This window comes from Rhea americana, unplaced genomic scaffold, assembly GCF_003343005.1.
Source record: "Rhea americana isolate MKP2758 unplaced genomic scaffold, rheAme1 scaffold_547, whole genome shotgun sequence".
Lineage (NCBI taxonomy): Eukaryota > Metazoa > Chordata > Aves > Rheiformes > Rheidae > Rhea > Rhea americana.
Window position 1 is genome coordinate 2,373 of NW_028186698.1, and position 21,730 is coordinate 24,102.

The 21,730-nt window shown below is 40.4% G+C and overlaps 1 protein-coding gene across 12 annotated transcripts in view; it reads right to left on the minus strand.

Moving 5' to 3' along the window:
* Positions 1-379: 379 nt before the first annotated feature.
* LOC146588038 (uncharacterized) overlaps positions 380-21,730 on the minus strand; it is a 136,681-nt gene continuing 115,330 nt past the window's right edge. For 10 of the 12 annotated variants that reach the window (XR_014897511.1, XR_014897509.1, XR_014897508.1 and 7 more), the window contains 6 exons: positions 15,884-16,019; positions 5,541-5,668; positions 4,973-5,135; positions 3,368-3,491; positions 1,519-1,641; positions 380-1,026 (listed from right to left, as the gene is read on the minus strand). The gene's annotated coding sequence lies outside the window, so the exon portion shown is untranslated. Of the gene's footprint in view, positions 1,027-1,518; positions 1,642-3,367; positions 3,492-4,972; positions 5,136-5,540; positions 5,669-6,780; positions 6,949-15,883; positions 16,020-21,730 lie in introns of those variants that run through there. The other 2 variants (XR_014897514.1, XR_014897513.1) reach the window with 2 other exon arrangements.

The window sequence follows — 21,730 nt, forward strand, 5'->3', positions numbered from 1 at the left end:
CCCCCCCCGCAATCCTGCCTAGGGCATCCCCTGGGATCCCCCTCTCCTAGACACCAACCCCATCTGGCGCAGGACGTTCCCCTCCTCCCCCTGCGCACCCTCCTTTATCCCCGCCCTCCACTGCCCCGGCGCACCTCCTTCTCCCACCGCCCTCCATGGCCCCGGCGCGCCCCACTTTGTGCCACCTTGCCCAAGACGTTCCTGTCTGCACCGGACGCACAGAACGCACMCCCTGGCCCCGCTCACCTCCTCCGCGCTGCAGATGCCCTGCCGCTTTCAGTGGGCGGTGCTCAGCCGCAGCTCCCTTGTCCCGGGACCACCCCGGCACCACCTCGCCCCAAATGCGGCTCATGGACTGAATATGCACTTGACCCAGTACGATTGTTCATACAGGACTTTATCAATGTGTTGCTAGGAAACAAATCTTGACAAGAAGTTATTTATTCTGATCCTTCGGCTTACATGTCTTCGTCTCAATGTAGTCAAAGGTTGTTTTTGCACATCCAGCAGTCAGGGCCTCCCCGGTAATTCCGGCAGCAACTCACCCCTCTGAAGAAACAAGTGAAGAACATAGMTAATGTTTGTAAAAGAACAGGGAAACAAATGCATGCTGTGCATGCCAATCAAAGACCCAATCGTTAGGTCAAAACCAAAATTTTCTAAAGTAGATTAGGTGGGCCAAAGAGGTAGCTTTGTGTCACAGTGTTCCTTGCATACATGTAGGTAGCCTCCCCCTGCTATCGTGGTATCCAGTATCAGCAAGGACACAGTGAAAAATTTAGGAAACTACAGTATTTACCAGAAGCATTTCCAATACATTGGGAAAACAGTTGAAGCAGAGGCTCGTGCAGGGTATGCAACTAGAAAGGATACTCTGCACAAAGGCCTAAAGTGACCAGCCCAGAGCACGGGTCCTGTGGTCATTGATTATGAAGCCCACTTCAGAGCAGGAGTTCTTGTGCTCTGAATATATTGTTGCCTGTGAAACACAATACACCATSGTAATACTGATTGCTGGAGGTAAGCCTGGAAAAAGAGTAAAAGAAAGGAGTATGTTGAAGACAAATATGAAGTTATAAGCCATTTGGAATTCAGACGCATTTCTAGATTTAAAAGGTGTACCTACTTAAAGGTGTACTTTCTGGAATTCTGTACCATATTTTCCCAGAAGCCTGATACAAGAATGAAATGTATATCAGAGAAACTGCTCTGGCCTATAAATTACTGCTTTCAACCACTGTACAGTTAAAGCACTAGCATTCCTGCCAAGAAATAATGTCAAAGCAGAATGACGAAGTAGGTCATAATTCTGAAACTAAACACAAAGGAGCCTGTTCTGCAGTCATCAGTTGAAATACAGCATTCTCATTCTCACTAATAACCTGTTGTAGAGATTGGCAGCTATATACACTTGCTTCCACACTGCACAAAAGGAATTAGGCACTCAGTAAATGTCACATTCTGAATGTGGAACTACATATTTGAAAGCACATATTCAAACAAATACCTGTGACATACCAGAGGTCTAGTGTATTCACATTTACTGTGTATCATATGTCAGTCTTTCTATGTGGAATGTGAATAGGTGGTTCCATCTTCTTTATCTGTTAGGGCAGATGCCGAGGGCATTTGACAGATACCCTATGAGAAAGCAAAGAAAGGAAGAAATTCAAAATGAAATTAAACAGATTAGAGGTAGTCTTAAATGGTTTGACTGATCTTCCGCCACCTGGCCAAACCACCTTTGGAAAGGCACATCTCAAAATATATGTAGTTCTGTTATCRCTGCATTCCTGAGAGCCTAATAGTAGATGGTGCTTGTTAAACAGGAATGAAATTGTAAAACAGACGTTGAACAGTTTCAGAGATTTATGACATGTACATATTATGATAAACCAAAAAGGAAAAACAAGATACATTGAAAAAAAAATTTAAAGCTTTCAACAACAGCATTTTAAGAYGGCTTATTTGCACCTTAATTCTGTCCCTTTGACTTTGAAGGCAAAGCTGCATTTAGTAAGTTACTGAAATTACACATTTACTGCTCATGATAACTGTGCTAAGAGGAGTCCAGAGGAATACTGTTGTTCATCACCACATGCCTCCTGGCAGAGAGAGTTCTGTGATAGACAGAACCAAAAAAAGTAATTAATAACACTTTTAGTTTACACACACAAAAACCCTGTTTTAGAAAGAGCAGGACCTGGAAACTTTGTATGGCAGCTTATGGAAAAGATACCAAATAAAAACCCAACCATAAARGAAACGGTTCAGGCTTTTGTAAAAGATGAACGTAGTTTAAGTCATCTCAGATGAAATAGCTTCATCAATCACAGTTAAAGCTTTGGAAAAGTCTTCCAAAAATATAACCACCTAGTGGTGGTTATATTGCCTTTTTAAATTGAGTTCCTTATCTTCTTAAATTAAGTTCCAGGGATGGTGTGAGGACAACAGAGAAAAACAACTCAAAGAGAAGCTGCTAGACATAGCGACAGTACTGTTACTTGTGATTTTCACATGACTATGAAAGCATAGCTGGAATCTGGGAGGAGTGAATAATGAACAGTAAAATATTACGACTGCACCAGAATAAAAGTCATGTTCAAGGAAGATGGCAAAGATGAGTATTGCAGAATACTTAATACCTTTAATAGACAAAGCTTAACCAATGTGTTGAATGTTAACCCTGCAGTGCATGAATTTTACTCATACGTTGCACCCAGCTATGTGTAGGTGTAGATTTTTATCTTCTTTTTCTTTGTTACTTTTAAAAGACCCAGGTGCTGTTATGACATGAAGCAGCAAAGCAAAGACACGTGGGGTCACAGCTTACCCATCYAGCCACAGAAATTCTTATTTTAGGTCACATTGGTTATTCCAGGTAAACAGACCAGAATAAAGCTCCAAAGAGGCAGGTGAGGCTTCACACAGAGCTTGTGGCCTTGCTAGCAACAGCGATGCCATAGTGACTGGGCTACCCATTGCAATCCCTCCTCTTCTTTTTTGCTGGTCCATGAACTTTGGCTTATTACTCACAATTCAGGTAAGGACACTGCCAACCGTCCTAAAGCCAAAGGCTCCTTGTCAGCACCAGGCAGAGAACCTTTTCACTGGCATTTGGATTCTCCTGTCTGCTCTTGACACATAACTTAAAAAGATCTGAGGGCAGTGGCCTGTAGTTCTTCATGGCAGCATATAGTCATTCCCTGATGTTTCACACGCCTAGGATTAACATAGTTTATAAACATAAAAATACTACCACTGTAGGGTGAAAAGCCAAGCTAAAATTTCTGCAACAAAAGAAAACTTCTTTCTGTCTGACAGAACAATCCATATGCATCAGCACCTATAGCTCTAGGCTACTGACCTGTCCTGGGTGACATTCTTCTGGCAGGCTGCATATCTGAACTCTTCCATATCGCCTAAGAGTCTCTGCGGGGACTTTGTCAGCCAGTGCTTGTTGATGGAGGCATAGTGAAATACATTTTGCCCTACAAAAGTATAAAGCAAAGCAAAGCAAAAAAAAAAAAAAAAAAAAATTAAGGTAAATGGGAATACGCAAGCTACAAATACGGCTTCCCCCACCCCCTGTTTTGGAAGCTATGATGACAGTCAGGCTGACTGTGARAGGGAAGTTAGACTAAGTAGACGCTAGAGGTTATCCTTTCCAAAACCTTCTGTGCCCACATTTTTGGCACAACTGTGTTCTGTCCATCAGTAAATTCAGACACGCAGAAAGAGATCCACTTCTTGTAACACTTGCGCAGTAACCCCCCCACACACGCTTGTTAAGACTACTGCCCACTGAGCCACTGGGATAGACGATACTCTGCTGCCTATTCATTTCCTTGACGTTATTACTTTAGAGAGACCTGAGCGCATTGGATTACCTCTGTGTTATCAAAGGTAAAAGTCTCAAAGACAGTTACAGCCCAGACCGTTGCTAAACAATTTTCCTCACAGCTGCAGAATTTTTGTTCTTGCCCCAAAGGGGATGTAAGGATGATACTATTGGCAGCCAGTTTCCCCTTACCACTGTTTTGTGGCAGCACTGCTCCCATGGACTCAGCAGATGTGGGAATTCTTACTGAAAAGTCTTGCCTTGTCCTGAGAACTTTAGGGTAAGAGATTTTACAACCACTCCTTTCAGTTTAGTGAAAGCAGTGTCATATTCCTTTTTCCAGCTCCATTCCTGACTCCTTTCCAGGAATTTCCGCCATGCTCTGCTGATACTACCAAAAATTAAATCCTACTGAAACTGCTCTAAGTTGGAAATGACAAGAAGGAGCTTTAATTCCACAAGGCTAGAAGTAAGGCTTACCTTACTTCTAACTACTGTCTTCCTATTTCCCCAAATACCACTGCTAGGTAACTAACTTGGAGTTGCACTAACTGAGCCCTCTGAAAACAATCTCTTAATTTTACAGTTCAGATACTTCTCTCTTTCTCACTTCCTCTTTGGTAGCTATGGTCACTTGACTATCATTTCCCTAAGAGAATAATTTGCTGTCTTGTAGCTCTTAAAAGACAATGCTTCATAAGCATATAAAGTCACATACACAGAACTTAGCATACTTTTTGTAAYACATTCATACCTTCTATTATACGCTGGTGACCTATTATTCTGATCACTAATAGTGGTCCTTCCTCACCAAGAGGAACGAGCTTTCCCCTTTGGAAGATGGAGACAGCTCTTAGCTGGTTCCATTTGGTTTTATCACTCCAGCTTGCTTACGTTTTTCTGGTCTCTTCAACTTAAGCCGTGGCAATTCATCTAAAAAAGTAAGTATTTTATCCTTCCCTTTCTATCTATGCACATATGATAACAAAACAAAATAGAAACAACCAAAGCAAAWCTAAGGGAGATGCAGTTAATGATATCCACAGGGTAGGAATGGGTTACTTAGGCCTCAGTGCTGCCTCTGGGAGGCCAAAATATCTAATAGTTATTATGAGGAGTTGCCTTACTTACCCTTGGCAGAACACCTCATACTGCAGCAGTTTCTGGTGATATCAAGGGTCTGCTGCATTTTTGCTTCCTTGTTTCATCCTGTCACTTAGGTGTTAATCACRAAAAGACTGCTTGTCCAGCTTTCTTCTCTGWCAGCATTTGCTGTTGTTGCTTGGTTCCATCTCTGTAACAAAGAGAGAAACTTGCATCTTACTTTCAATGAAAGGCTTAGATTTATGCATGCTCTTTTTCTCTTTGCCATTTTTTGTTGTTTTGGTTTTTTTTCCTTTTTCTTAAAGGAAAGGTCTTAATACAGCATTTGCCATATAAAGTACAGGGTAAACCGTTTAGAAACGTTACATACAGCAATTAGGGCTAGGTTATTAGACAGGCAGGCACATCACCCAATACTTATCTACGCCATCTTTTATAAAACCTTATTTTTATTCTGCTTCAGTATTATTGTTACTGTTCCGTATCCTTTCTCACACCCTTATATACACATGCTTAACTGACAATGCCCTCAGTCTTTAACTACACAGAAGAACAATAGCACTTGGTTTGCCCATCTCTATTTCAAACCTACTACCTTTTTGATTCAGCTCCCAGAGTCCTCTTACGCTCGGACACTTGCCTCACAAGTGATGACCAAAACAAACAGCTTGATCACTAGGTCTAGCTGCTTCTCTTCAAGATGTCCCCTTTCGGGGGACTACCCTGCCAAACAAACCAAAAAGACTGATAAGGCCATGAAGGTATCAGGTTTTTGGACTGCTTCTCCAAGGCTTTCAGGGTGTTTGACATAATGTCTCTCCACTTTATCCAAAGCTACATTCTTCTATTACTTAAGTCTAAATTGTTTCTACTTTAAGAAGGGGCTGCTGTTTGTTAACATGTGTTTACATACGCTCCAAAATTTGCTATCCATCCTCTCCAGTCCCATCTGCTTTCACAATTCTTTCAGTAATTAAAGGTAGTAATAGTACTCATTGTACTACAGGTTGAAGCAAGACATTTAGCCTCCTCTGAGGATGAGCCTAAACCCCATGGTTGGGGCTTCCCATAGTCCTTCGGTGTTCTTTTCACATTTTCATGAGTCTTTTATTTTTTTAGGCTATTCTCTGTCCTGCAAATTTATTCTAGCATTCTCCTTAAGCACTGTTATCCACACTGGCCATGGTCAGGGGTGAGGGGGGCAGCGAGAGGTAGCTGAGAAGAAACAAAGAAAATCTGTTTGTAACTGTTCATCCACCCATCACGACTCCACCAAAAATCGCTGTAAACTCCCTTTTCTCTAAAGTGAGACTGAGCCGGGGGGGGGACGCACAGTACAACTGATATCGATAAGAATGCCTTTTATAAATTAATCTGTTACTAATAAAACTATGCTGCTATTACATACTGTGAATAACTACTCAGGTTACACATCGCGTTGCACGGACATCTGTGCTAACGTGTCTCCATGGGATCACCCGTCACCCCCGCGCCGCCGCTATGGTGCGGCAGTCACTGCGCATGCGCCGCGGCGGGTTAACCGACCCACGAGGTGACGCGGCCTGGCAATGGCGCCCCCTCGTGCTCAGAGCCCTGCACGGCGCCCGGCCGCGCTCTCGGCCGCCCCCGGGCGGCCGGACGCTGGTGCCGCGCCGCCCGCAGAGAGCTCTTCCCAGCAGGAAGCGGAGGGAGTGGCCAGAGACAGTCCCGGCTAGTAAGCACCACGGAGCAACTCGGAGTTTGCAGTCCCCGGAGACACCGGGCAGCACCAACGAGCAAAGACAGGCTATGTTGACGGTCTCTGAGCACCGGGACTGGGTGGTTACCTGCCTTACCTCTTAGGGAAACACGGGAGACGGCAACGAAGGCAGAGAGCTGCAACAATCCTGTGTGAGCCTACTCTCAGCACTGCTGCAGCGTGCTCCAGCCAAGGAGTAGAAATCGGGGCAGGCGGCGGTGCGCATGCGTGAGCCGCCTGGCTGCAGTACAGGGTGTGATCAAGCTAGGGCAGCAGCGAGCGCCATTGCCGCAATGCGCACGCGCGAGCTGTCTGCCTGCCCTGCACGGTGCATGGCAGGGCGCCGTGGGCTGCGGCGGCCGCGGGGCGGATGCGTGCACTGGCCGCGCAGTGCGGATTGCGGTCTGCAGTCGAAGCGCGTTTTCATGAAGGTGTCAGGGTATAAGGTTTCACTTGCCTCCCCCTTGAAATATTTTTTCATGCAGCATCAGGAGGCTTAATCTAAAGAAACAACCTTGTCGGGGGGATTCAACTGCTGACTTGCCTGTTGTGCTTATGACAAATCCTCCAACTGAACTGAGGTCTGGACTGGCAGGCTGTGAGCTCATGTCCCAAGGGCTGCTCTAAAAGCACTTMTGTTTGTGTCACCAAAACTAGGCTCATAAAGTAGTGAGATGTCTGGTAGACATTCTAGGGCTTTAGCAGACAATGCTGTATGTATTTTGAGTTGACTGTCAGTTTCTGGCCAGGTTCTGCTTAAAATTTCTTCCTTCATGTTCAACTTCAGGGTTGCTTTTTTTTTTTTTTAAAAAAAATGATGTTTGCTTRCATCATCTTTTTAGTATAGGAAATTTACCATAAGAATTTTGCTCCTCAAGTAACATGATTTTTTTTCCTTCTTCTTCTACTAGATCTAAGAAGCAATCAGCATACGCTAAACTATCATCAGCAGGTTGAAACAAACATTTGGATGCAAATACTTGGCTTTTCTAAGGACTCCTTTAGCCATTAAGATGTCACCTAGTGTTTTAGAAGCTGAGTAAAGCCATGTTCTGTCTCTGTGCTCTATGCTGTTTTTCAGCAGTTTAAAGCCTTTGTATCATTGSGATAGAAATTCATTGGGCTTTATCTCTGTCCAGAAGGAAATTATTATTTGCAAATAACTTTTCACTTGCCCCATCCCTTTAGCAAGGTTGCATTGTGTTGCCTGGCAGCCTGTTTCCAAGAGGGCCTATTTCAGCAAAGCGCTACAGAAGTGCCCTGGGAAAGTTTTGTCCTGTACCGCATGCAAGGTAAGGTCTTTGCCACATCACAAGGTGAGAATGCTGAGCAAATCAGGCTCATCTCCCTTAGTACAAATTCATCTGAATGCTGCTTGCAAGTGCCTGTTCCATTGTTCTGGTCTTAGAAGAGCTATAGCTGTATTCACAAGAAGCAGCAACTGAAGTAATAAATCTGACATACCCAAGGTGGTTCTGCATGGGGCAAGCTCCAGTGTTTCTGTACCAGTAGCAGAGATGCACAATGTGACCTGGATCAACTTGGTTCCCAGTGAGTGACAGGGGCTACACCACAACTGTTGTCTTCCTACTGCTCATCTCCAAGCCCTATAGACCATGTAGCTCCCCACCTTTTTCACGTGTGTGAGCATTTATGGGAAAACTTAACATTAAGTGCCTACAAGATATCTCAGATGAGCTGTCCAAGTTCCCAATATGTTACTAGTCCAGGTATAAACCTCAGGTGTGTTCCTGACATTATGTTCAGATCCTCCCCTCTTCAATATCAGGAAACACCTGGAGGTAGTTTCCAGTTCCAGAAACACATTTTTTCATGGACATACTGGAGCACGTCCAGTGAAAGGCCACTATGGTGATTAATGGATTGGAGCATATGACCTATGAGAAGAGGCTGCAAAAGTCGGGATTGTTTAGCCTGAAGAAAAGAAGGGTCGGAAGGATCTTATCACTGTTTATAAATACCTGATGAGAGACAGTAAAGAAGGCAGAGACAGACTCTTGCTGGCACTCAGTGACAGGGTGAGAGGCAACGGGCACAAAATGAAATACAGGAAATTCCAAACATGAGAAAACTTTTTTACTATGAGGGTGGTCAGACCTGGGAAAGGGTTGCCCGGAGAGGTTGTAGAGTCTCCATCTTTGGAGATTTTCAAAACCTCACTGGACATGGCCCTAAGCAACCTGCTTTAGTTGACCTGCTTTGAATGGTGGGCAAAGGGATGGCTGAATCAGAGATCTCCAGAGGTGCCTTCCCACTTCAGCACTTACGTGATCTTGTTTCACTTTTAGGATCTCGTATACATTTACACTTTCAACATGAAGTTGAAATAGAAATTGCATTCATGTGCATCTTTGCAATATTTAAAATGCTAAGTTCAACTCATGAAAAAAATAAGGTGAGGATTTTTTTACTGGTAACTGTATAAGATTTTGTAGTGTAGGTTTAGGAAAGTCTCACCGCCCTCCCGGATTATCAGAGACAAAAAAGCATTATGATGAACGTAAAAATAAAAGCCAATTTATGACCAAATAACACATTTGATGAAATTCTGATAGACCTAGTACTTTTCTGATGGTTTCTTTCAGCAAAACAATTACTTCATTTTTCATGAAGCAGTGCCATCCAGCCTCAACAGCTAAACTCGACAAGTATTTTTGCCTCCTGGGGTTTTTCAGGGGTTATTTTGACTACTGATAAAGCAAGTAGTGTTATGAAATTAAATCACATTAAATGAATTGAACAGAGAGCATTAATCTGGGCAAATTACTTTGAACAATTAGAAAACTATGGCCATAGCAATGTCAGACAATAGTTTCCATTAGAAAACAGAAAAAAAATGCCATATATAATCTCTTGTCTCTTAGTCCATACAGCTGAAGGAAGGTTTTCATTCTACTGTGATATAATTTATAAAATATTTCCTAGATCTCTGGTAGAGTAGATGCCCAGCTTTCCCTGTTAAATTACTCAAAAATGTCTGGGATGATGGCTGAAAATCCAATTTTTCTTTTAGAAAGACCTGAATTCCAGTTGAGGGAGAAGGTATCACAAAAAGAGAAACATGTAGCTTTTCTTGATTGTTTTTCAATAACTGTCATTGGAAGTTAAACCTAATTTCTTATATTCCTTGTACATATTTTTTCAGATCAACTGAATCCATAGTCTAGAGATTCAAAAAAAAAAAAAAAAAAAAGTTTTATCATTGTCTGTATGTATTATTTATGCAGTCCATAGCTGCAGTAAATTAAACTTCCTAGCACATCAATATAAACTCTGGGAACAGCTGCCCGTGTTACTTGTATTATTACTAGAAACTGCTTTTGAGCTCCTGTATGTCCCCATATGATAGCAAGTGTGGTTTTCTGCTGAGTTTCCTGTCCCTGAACTACCAGGGACACAGGTCTAGCAGATACTTTCCTGTTTGGCCTTGGACAAGTTACCACACCTGCCTCCATATTTCTCTTGCCTGATGGGGAAAAACATATGCAATAGGGCAGGACAGGTTTTCAAGGTGAAAGGTGAAAAGTCTCTGTCTTGCACATAGTATCAGAATAATCTTTCCAGAAGCTCTATTGGTGGGACATCTGCATTGGGTCCTACAGAGTAAAAAGCTTAAGGACTTAACTAAATGCTTTCACTAAACTCTCAGCTCCATCTGCCAATAAGCAATATTTCTAAATTGGCAGTCAGAGAAGATAAATCTCCTTTATGACAGGATTTCTCATTCTGATCACCAGGAAGTTTGTGCTAAACATTGAGGACAGAAACAAAGCCTTCATTGAGGCTAATCTGGAAAGTGCTCATTCATGGGAGAAAGAGAAAAGGAATCAGATAGTGTGACCTTTCACAAGCATGCAAGTATTACTGAATAGCTGTGCAAGAACAATTTTCTGAAAGACCATCCATAGTAAATTCCCTGCACATAGTCTGTTCACAGATGTCTTTGCTTTGCCAATCAAATTTGTAGTGGCAATTCTTTCGGTTGTTTAAGAGTAAATATACACTTGTGATACATCCAGATATCACAGACTGCATTCAAAAATTTATCATAAAGAAATACTCTTGAGTTCTACAAGGCACTCTCAGGCACAGAAATTCTTTAGTTTTTAAAGGTCAGTATTGACAGCTACATTGCTTTGTTCTACACTGAGGATTTGCTTCCTTGCAAAGTTCTTGTGCTGTTGGAGAGACTATATAGAACAGTTCTTCCAGCTGTAAAAGCAGTAGTTCTAACTTAACAGTTTGCGCAAAACCATCTCTGACATGGCCCTCAAATGACAGCCTCCGTATCATAAAATTTATTAAAATTACCTGTACTGTAAGACTGACTCCCTAGACTGTCACAGCTTGCAATGGAAAAGGAATGCTGTTTATGTTTAGTTCACTCTTCCAATTCTGAACAATTTCAGAATTGCATCTAGAAATAATTATGAAAGCTTGTTCCAGCATGGCAAAAACGAACAGACTTCATAAATTCACTTATGACTCAATGAGCCTGAGGCAAAGCAATCAGAATACGAAGAGTGTGTCTTAGGCAGTGTCTTCAGTTCCCATGCCTCCAAGCACAGGGGTATCTGAAGGTCTTTGCTTGAGCTTCCATTGCACTTTTAAGTTTTTAAAGGGCCTGCTGTATTCTATAGAACTACAGCTAAATTTGAGGCTTCTTGCCATACTACTGTCAAATGCATTGACAAAGAAAGAGCACAAYTGTTTAAAAACATGCATATGTCCTCCTGTGTTATCCCCTGTGGAACATCYCTTCTATATTAAGCAACTTGTGTAAGATACAGCTGAATATTTTTGTTGTGGTACAAGAGCAGACTTGAGGTCCTGAATAGAGTAGGAGTTTGAATGGAGTTTTGGGGGTCTAGAGGACAGGACTGATTTGGAGAATAGGCAGACTCAGCTGAGGAACAAATCGGAGTGGAGTCTGTTCACTTGCAGAGGCAGCTGCCGTAACTCCACTCAGATTTTACAATGTGGACAGTGGTCCTTCTGCGTGTTCTTCCCTCTCTCGAAAATAACCAGCACACACATACACAGAATAGATAAGCTTATGGAGGATGAAAAATATCTCATTGCTTTGTTTGCTTTCATTTGCAATAAATATATTTCCAAACACATGCAAACATGGTTTGCCTCAGAGAACTGCTGTCTATTACTGGTTATCACAGTAAATCCACTCAGAAGTGCAACGAAAGAAGCTTCATTGTTTCCATTCTCAGAAGTTTACTCTTTCATTTCAAAGATCCTTATGTATGGAACAAAATGCTTTAGATAAGTGACTAACGGGGAATGACTTTTTCCTTCTTCTCCCAAGTGTCAGCCACAAAGACAATATAATAGCCGCCTTCTCTCATTGATAACTGAAATGAACATTTAGGATATGTGTATTCAAAATATTCTTATATATGAAAATATGTTTGTCWTTGAGGTAAGGAGATGTCATATATTAACCCTTTGCAATAGATCCTGAAAATGAACCTATTAATTAACTGTTCGTGTTTATTATAATGACCAACAACACAATGTCCACGTTTCAATTTGCTGAAAACCTTGCACTGTGTTATACATAAATTAAAGTATCTCCTAAAGGTTGCAGGAGCAGAAGCTAACCTGTGTAACGATGCAATGACCACTGAGTCATGGTGCAAGAAACGTCTAGATTCTAGTCCCCAATCTGTTCTTCCCTCCGATTTCAGTTTTTAAACTCAGTATGTTTATATAAACTATTAAAATCTCCTATCATGTCCTTGGTAATAACCCCATGAAATTTTCTAGCTGTTGCAAAAAAATCAAAACCCCCAAAACCCTAAGACAAAAAATACACCCCGCCCACCTTTCTGTAGATTATGTCATTATACTAAATGGCACCAGTGAAAACCCAGACCAGAGCAACTCAATACTTCCAGTGCATGACAGAGGAGCTGACTTGTCTCTTTCTCTCTCTCTCTCTCTTTTTTTTTTCCTTCTAATCAAGCACTGCAACTAAGGGCCAATTCATATTAGTCCAGCTCAACAAAAATCTGGACACACAGCCAAGTCTCTGACATCATTACGGCACTCACAGCATTAAGGCCACTGAATAGAGCTGAAAAGCAATTAGACTTTGTCACATGCTACCAAGAGTGTGCACTGACAAACTATCCTGCATCCTTTGGCAACTGCACCTATAAAAAATGTATTATTCAGAATTTCTCATAAAAAGATGATGAGAGAGGACCAATATACTCCATCACTGGCAGAGTAAAGCTTGAGCACCCTAACAAAAAAGCTGCTCTTTTCATTACAAGTTTTGTAGAAAGATGGTTGAAGATAAATCCTTAATTTATGCATACCTAAGAATACAAAGATTAGCATGCTGACTAATCCCAAATTATTGATTAAAATTAATCAGGCTGGGAAGCTTTTCAGGAGGTCAGTTTCGCTGTGGTAGATCAGATCAGCACTAGGAAACAATAAATACAAGGACAAACTGCTCTTCTCATCAACAGACTTCAACATAGACTACCGATCTAGCAAGCGCTCAGCTCGTTACAAATGTGCATTTTTAACAAAGAGCCACAAGCAGCTAAAATAGTATTTAGGAGTATAGTAAAAGAACTAACTAGTCTGATCAAATACTAACTCATCCTAAATTGCAATGAAGTTGCATTCTGTTAACATGCAAAACCAAAATCAGATAACACAGTGGCATTAACACAGTTTCTGGAAAAAATTCTCTCATATGTGCACTGGTGACCTGCTTTTATAGAAAGCTTATTTTTGGGAAGTCATATCTAATCTATAGTCTGATAAGAGTAAATCAAAACCTTTCTTAAAAGTGTGAGCTTTGCTTATAGTTTTCCATAAGCATGCTTTCATTTTTAAAAATTAATATCAGCAGGGTAAGATAACTAGGATACTGGCCAGATTCCTCTAGAATCCATGCTTGTATTGTGCTTATCACACACAGAGCAAGTTCCACCTTTTGCTTCTAGCCCTTTCACCACAACTAACCTGTAGTGCAATCTGACAGCAAAGAAGTCAATGCAAACGTGTGCTACCATTTGTCAATTCCATTTGACAGTTAATGTGGGCGACGCAGCCCTCCATCAAAGGAGGACCTTACCCAGATACACAGAGTCTAGGACAAGAACAAACAAAGGAGCTACACGATTTATGAGAATTGTACAGACCAAGATAAACAATCTGCCTCCTGATCACTGATCCATACCTAGCATATACCTCTTGAATCCAGACAGATCTCATACATATTTAGATAATGCCTCTTCCATTAAATAGTCCTTAAAGTTCCGTGTAGTACCATAAAAGCTTGCTCTTGCCCTGTTCTTTATTGCCTATGCTTAGAGCTAATGCTCACTCCAAGTTTCTCCCAGGTCCAGAAGTATCTTTAATACATCTTTCGCCCATAATTCACCCACTACCTCTTCYAATTACTACTAGAGTTGTTACACCTGTCTGCTGCAATTTAACCTTCCAGACATACAGTCCACCAGAAAGGCCTGCTGTCCAAGAATCCAGAAACAAAGCTGGTTTCCTAGGCGAGAAACAGCAGAGCTCTGGGATAACAGAAGCACTGCTTTAAAAACGCACTGCAGCTAAACACAAGTCAAGATTTCAGCTCCAGACTTCTTCCTCTTCAGGGGAGCATGAGATAAGCCAGCCACATCCCAGCATTCTGAGTGTTACTAAAGTCTCTGATAGCCTAGAGAGATATTTTTCTTTCTCCTCCCTTAACTTCCAAATAGTTAAAAGAAACACAGAAAGCCTTCTGCTTGTTTGGCAACTACTAGAAAAATATTTCTGTTTGCACTTAGCAACACTCTGAATCAGATTCTTTAGTACAAAAGGAGTTTACACACTCTATGCTCTTACCTCAAGCTCTCTGCAACAGTTTTACTCCAGTTTCTTGCCTTCTACAAACCTTTAATGGTGAGATATCTTTCAGAAGACGCCACTCAGAGAAAAAAGATCTTCAGATTTTCCCTTAATAATACCTCTCCTTYAGAGGATCTTGCTGTATATTTTAATCAACGCAGAAGAAATACAGATAGCAATAAAAAACCCTCAACAATTAACATGGGAAAATGGAAATACTGGCTTTATGTAAAATGACTGTTGTTGTCCTTTTTGTTGCTTTATGATAGGAAACAGGCCTGTACTATCTGCACACAGAAATGATCAAGTTATTATATTAAGCAGCAAGGAATTTTAAATCATTAGCTTATTTTTCCCACTCATTTAAAAGGACAAAGTAACCGATTAACATAGAACTGGGTTAAGTACAAGGCTTGTACCTTCTTAGGAGGATGGTTGCGCTCTGAACTCCAATCTGAATTCACGCATTCTCTTATCTAGTGTGATTTACAACCGAAGTGAGAAAGTTAAGATCTGACACTGTTTCAGTTCACTCAAAAGGCATTAGTTTTGGATCCTCAGAATATAACTATCTGAAAAATTCTTATTAGAAGACAGAGAATGGTAAAAGGAAGTAGCTGGTATAACCATTTCAAGGCAGCTGCCAAGAATTTTTCATGGCAATTAGCTCAGTTCATAGACTTCAAAAATATAAACAAGTCTCATTAAATACAGATGAATGACATTTTCTACATTCATAAAACTATAGATCAGCATTTGTAAGAGTTCATGCAGACATCTATCACTCATCCTAATTAGCCACGGTACTTTAAAACCAAAAGGGGGGGGGGGGGAGAATCTATTGTTGATTTGTCAATTATGGTCTTTTCTAATAGACTGAAAGCATACAGGCTTTGAAATACATAATCCAATGTCAGCTTCTGCAGTTCAAAAAAAAAAAAAAAAAAAAAAAAAACTATGCTAACAACAAAATCAGTTTATGTTCTTGTATGCCTCTAGTTTTTCATCCCTAGTTTAAGAGATGTGGCCTGAGGCCACAGTCATGATAGTGACCCATACCCAACACCAACAACAAACTGAGCACAGAATTCCAGTAGTAACTAGCCCCAAAGGAAGAAAGGAAGAAAGAAAAAAAAATGCAATACATTGGARTAATAGCTCTACCTCATGAGCTTCTTGCTCTACCTTTTCTTAAGATCTTTTGCAGATAACTGAAACCTTATACAAAAGTTTACCTCAGGTTTTTCTGATCCACACATGGTTTAATCAAAACACACATAAAACAATTGTCTACTTACCTCTGAGATAACCCTTTGACTGTCCTTCACTCAAGAGAATGGGTCTCTGGAGGCCACAYGACTCAGGTTGAGTTTTGGCTGATTACAAAAGGCTGCAGATGTGCACAGTGAGACCTGCTGCTGAAAGGCAGCTTCTCTAGAGAGAAGAGACTACTAAGAGTCATTTTGTACTTTGACAAGCTCAGTCATCAGTGCAATGATACTTAATTTTTGTATCTAGAACAGTATTTGGGTGTGTAGGGCTCAGACTGCAAGTTTTCTACCTCCATAGGACAGAAGGGCTTTGCAACTGTCCTGAGAGGAAACTGGAGATAACTTGACATTGTACTGCAGTAGCAACACATCATGAATGACTAAACAAATTAATAAGTATTGAAGAAAAAGAACATGAATGACACCTAACTGAGTGTTCATCAGCTTTTAAAGGAAATTATGTAAGCATGTGCTTGACAGAACACTTAAATATTACATGGAGAATATCTAATTTGAAAGGATGACCAGGCAGGTCTGTATGATTTCCAGAAGCAATTTATGCCAATAGAAAGGGAGAGATACAGCATATGAATGAGTACAAGAGAGCTTGATCAGAATTTCAGGCTTGTACTTTTTCTGAACACTTGYTATTCTTCATTCAGATCTGGAAAGTTACAGAATGACATGTCTCTGGATGGATTTCTTATGTTGTGTTTCTTTCATCCTAGGATCTATGCCCTACTGGTTCTGGGAAACTTGTGACCTCTGCATTTTTAATTAGAGCTTGTAATTTTTTTCCATGGAAACCTATTTTGATGTCGCAAATACGGAATCTGTCAAATTAAACAACTTCCAAGTGCAAAGCTGAGGACTTCTGTTCGGATTAAGTCCAAATAGATAGAAATATGAAGGAGCACTAGGATGTATGATGCAACATAGTTGAGAAAAATAAAAAACAGATAGGAAGAGAGGGTTGGTTGGCTTCATTTAATTAACAAGTTTGATTAGTAATTAATACATCAATACARAAAGAACTGCACTGCGTGATGAGGTGGTTTAGATGAAGGATTCTTGAAACTAACTTCCTTGCAGWTGAAAACAGATAAACTCCTCCTGTCTGATTGATGTGCTAGTACTCACATAGTACAAAAGAACTGGACTATTTCCAGGAAATATTCTAGATGGGAAAAAAAAACTTTACACACATGATTAACTGTATAACTAGTCAGTGAATGAAATAAATCTGTTACAGGCAGTGAATGAGAAAGAAATATATTGCAACATGAGCCCAAATTTTAGCAGATCCTCAACTTTATGAGGAATAATGCAATATAGTAGGATGAGTTAAGAAAAATAATTTAGTACAATGACATCTAAATACATATTTTTCAAAACCATTTATGGTACATACATTGCACTTGCCAAATAAAAATATTTCTTCCTCTTAAATCTCAAGAGGAAAAACTAGTGACAGTCTTTGTCACTCAGATACACTATGTGTTACCATAATTCGGTCACTGATTCTTGATTAGTCTCTTCAGGGTGTTACAGTTCCTGACATTGGTGTGARCTTTTTTAACATGTTACAGTGTCAGCATTGACTTCCTCAGAATTCTTCTGCCTGTCTCCTTTCCTCTTTGTAATTACCAAGAAAGGGAGTACCAACTCTCCCTCTACAGTATGAAAAAGTCTTTTGACAAAGAGTATTATTTTCTAATGAACTAGATCTGTGCTCACTCTTACCATAGTCACTTACTTGTGTTTTCTTTTCCTGCTGTAAGCTAAAACTAAGTATGGACTAGGAAAGCATCTTTTACTGCCATTATGATAACAKGCAAGATAATCATCCTTTTACAAGGACACGCATAGGTACTTATATGTCAGACCGACAGCCGAGAGATATGAATGTGCTCATTAAGTTTTTTAAAACAAAKGTGTGAATGATATGAACAACTTCAGGAAGAAAAGGCAAATACCAATTTGGGAGTAAAAGGCAAAACTTGGTATTCTTTAACCTTGCATTGCAAAAGAAGTCTTCCTGGGGTTCCAGAATCTTTCATCATTGTAGTCACCTGCAAGGGGTGATGGAGTAAGCAGATTTTTCTACTTTATAGCAAATACCTGTTACTGTTTCTGGCATAAAATAAAACTGAYCAACTTCAACATTCCAGAAGATGCATTTTAGTAGCCTGAAGGATTGTCTAAGCAGAGCGTAAAAACTGATGACAATACTAACATGATTTTTCCACTTTAAAATGAAGTTACACAAAACTCTCCTAAAACTGTCAAAATAGRTCATTTTCAAATTAAATGCTTACTGCCCCCATTTTAACAAAAAAGATAATATTGCTGTGAAAGCTTTGATTTCCAAGAGAAACAACTTTATTTACAAAACCAGATGGAATAATGTAATAAATCTACTGCTACATCTAACATTCACTGAACTAATCTGACAGCTGGTTTGCTGGTATTATGAGTGATACAGAGAGAACATCACCATACTTATGCATGCCTCACAAAAGGCTATATTATTTTAAAGACGAATAGCGAAAACTGAATGTTTTAAAAGTCAGGAAACCGGAACTGCCAGGACTTTGGCTTCCAAATACAGACAAGTGTATAGACTAGTATAGAGCTCAGCTGTGGCAAACAGGCATGTCTGCATCTAAGAAGCTTGCTGAGAGAAGTTACTTGTATGAAAAATGCAGCATCTATTTACTTTYCATGTTTGCAGCTTTCCCAGCTATTTGCTTAGACCTTGGCTGCCTCATGGGCCCTAAGGATGCCATAACTTTAAACAGTCTTATAAATCCAGAGGGGAAAATGATCTGTCTCTCGTCTTCAGCAGAGAGCCTTGGAGAATGTCTGTGGGGCTTTACCAGCAGAGTCACTGAAAAAAGAGCCAAGACTCAGGGGCCCCTGACCTTTCCCAGCCCTCCTCCACCAGGATTAGCCTGCAGCCTGCTCTTTAGAAGTTTCTGCGCACCCAAGGAGCAAAATTAGAAATCTTCTCCAGGGACAATCCTTCTTCCACCAGGCTATTCAACAGTCCAAAGAGGACTGGAAAGCATAAAAGAAAAAGTGAGTTTTTTTTTTTTTTTTAAAAAAGAAAGTATGTAGCTCAGTGATGGTTTCCCACAGCAGAGTGCAAATGCCTAGACATGCGTACAGGATTCTGATGTTGTCTTGTCAGCAGAGCCACAGCCTTTAGGTTTAGGCCTTCAGTGTTCAGTACAAGGCATAACAGTTTAAGACTAGCACCCAGCATTCTGGTGGTGATGCATGCATCTACAAAGCACTTAAGCATAAACATGCTTAAACTGCATAACACTAGCAGTTACAAGTGTTGAGACCCTCTGATCCCCATGACAAGTAAAAGCATCCATGGAAATGTGTCTAGCATATAATTAGTGAAATATCTTCTTCAAAGGCTTTGGACATATAAGACTGTTATTTAAGCCTTTCTGAAGGATAACAATAGCTATATAGTTTCTTGCAAAAATTCCTTGTTAGCATAATCTCATTTTTATCACAAATCACCACAGATCAAAGTAAAATTGATATATGTGGAAGATTTTCAAATACACTGAAAATCTGTATTGAAAATAAACAATCAAACTGCACTAATTTCATCAGTTCCATTCACTAACTGTCAGGTTATGGTTAATGTTTTTGAGATGAAACCTATGAAATAGTTTGCCCATCCAGTTTTGATGACCTCTCAAAACTTCTCTCACAGGTTTTGCACAGGGATGATCTGAGATTTAGAGAGATTTTGCAACATCTAGTGAGCCACTGATGGCTGCCTCAGCAAGAGGGGAAGCAGCTRCTAGTGCGGAGATCCGAACATATTTTGAACTAGTCAAATACCCACTCAACAATGAATTCCTGAAAGATTCGGAAACTGCTGTCCCAGGAACACAGGAATGCTAATATTATTCCAGCAGCACAGCTCCAGCCTCCACACCACGAGCAACTCTTGGCTTGCTTTAGCACTATTGCCTGCTGGTACTGCTACTCCCTCATGGTGCTTGTATTGGAAGAGGCCTTAGCAAGCCTCTACCCCACTCACTCCTGGGGCAGCTTCCTACGTGCATGGTGGTCTGAAATTATGACAGGCTTCATTCTGCGAATGTGTAAAGGCACACAATGAAAGCCCCAGCCTGCCCGCTCCACTCAGCGGGCTCTCACTCAAGAAAGGAAAGTCCTGGTYCCAGGAAGTCCCATGAAACAACACAACCCCTAGCACAACTCTGCCCTGGGAAGGGACTGCATACACATCACGATAGTTGGCCTTAAATAATCACCAGAAAGATAACAGGACGTAAAAACTACTCTCACGCTCTTAGAAGACCCTGTTCTACGGTAAGTACCCACTATTTTTACATACTCGTTTACTTTTTTGTACTTACACTGAAGGCCGTAGTTATCTGAAGGAGCCAGCTGCTCTCTGTTCACAAATTTGAGTGCTGTTGCACAGTTGTCCAGAATGAATGCCATAAAAACCGTGTGTAACTAAGTAACACAAAAGCAGCGTTTCCCTTCTCCACTCTACTCTCCCATACATGCAGGAAAGGGTAGAAAACTTGAATGGAAAGAAAATATGCAATTTCAACTGTCTTGTTCAACATAAAAGCTGCAAAATTTGTAATTGGACTTCCTTTGCAACAAATCCCATTTTTCATCATGGCAGGTAAATGTGCTAAGTATTTAAATTCCCTCCCAAACAAAGTGCCTTAGCATAAGCAGTGAGTCAGACCAAACACCTGTTTAGCTAAGTATCTTGCTTCCTACAAAAAATGACTACAGGATAACTATGGAAATATATAAGTTTAGAACATACGCATATTAAATGGCTCCAGAATATTTTCCCATTCTCCTGAAATTTGCATTCTAGGGATTTCTTAAAGCAGTAGGCATAGCATTGATCCTCCATGGACTTCCTTTCCAGGAATGTGTTCAGTTTCCCTTGAACCCATACAAACTCCTCCTGTTCATGACATTCAGAAGCAAGAAGTTCACAGCTGAGCTGTCTATAACATGAAGAGCAGTCTGTTCTTTGCTCTGAGCAGCTTTTATTGCCCTCTACTTCTCATGCTGTACAAGGCACACAATAATCATCTTTGCAATGTCTCAAATGACATAATAGACATCTATCATCTCTCTCTCCTTTTCCCATTATTTTATACATTTACTTTCCAGACTAGACCGTATGATTTTGTTAAGCTGCTTCCGTATGTTAAACGATTGCACATGCTTGACTGTCCTCCTCACCGTTCTTCAAACATTTTCCAGTTCTACTACCTCCCTTCTAAAGCAGTAAGATGAGAACTGCATATGGATGCAACAGAAATTTTTGCAATGACATAACAAATTGTTCTTCCTTCTTAATAGTCAACTTGCTTTAAAAAAAAAAAAACATTTACAGAAAATGTTCTTTAAAAAAGACTCCAAAATTGTCTGTGATAATTATTAGGTGTAATTTTCCTTAACAGTCAGCTTGGAGCCCATTACTGTATATGTAAAATTAGTATTTTGTATATACGTATTTTAATCCTGGTACATCACTTCATGTTACTTACATTGAACTTTATATCTCATTTCATTTGTTATCACCTAGACACATAATGCAACAAAGTCCTCCTGTAATTCTTCAGGGAGACTAAAGACAAACACGTACCAGGAAGACTCAGTCTCCTTGCCATTTTCCCATTCCACATCACTTATGAATGCTGATAAACTTGGGCTCAAGGACTGACCCCTGCAGGACTTTATCCTGAAAACTGACTGTTGCATCATGTCTGGATGCCCATCTTCTAAACCAGTAATTTTAATGTATGAGAACCTCTTGTCTTACATACTGTGACAACCTAG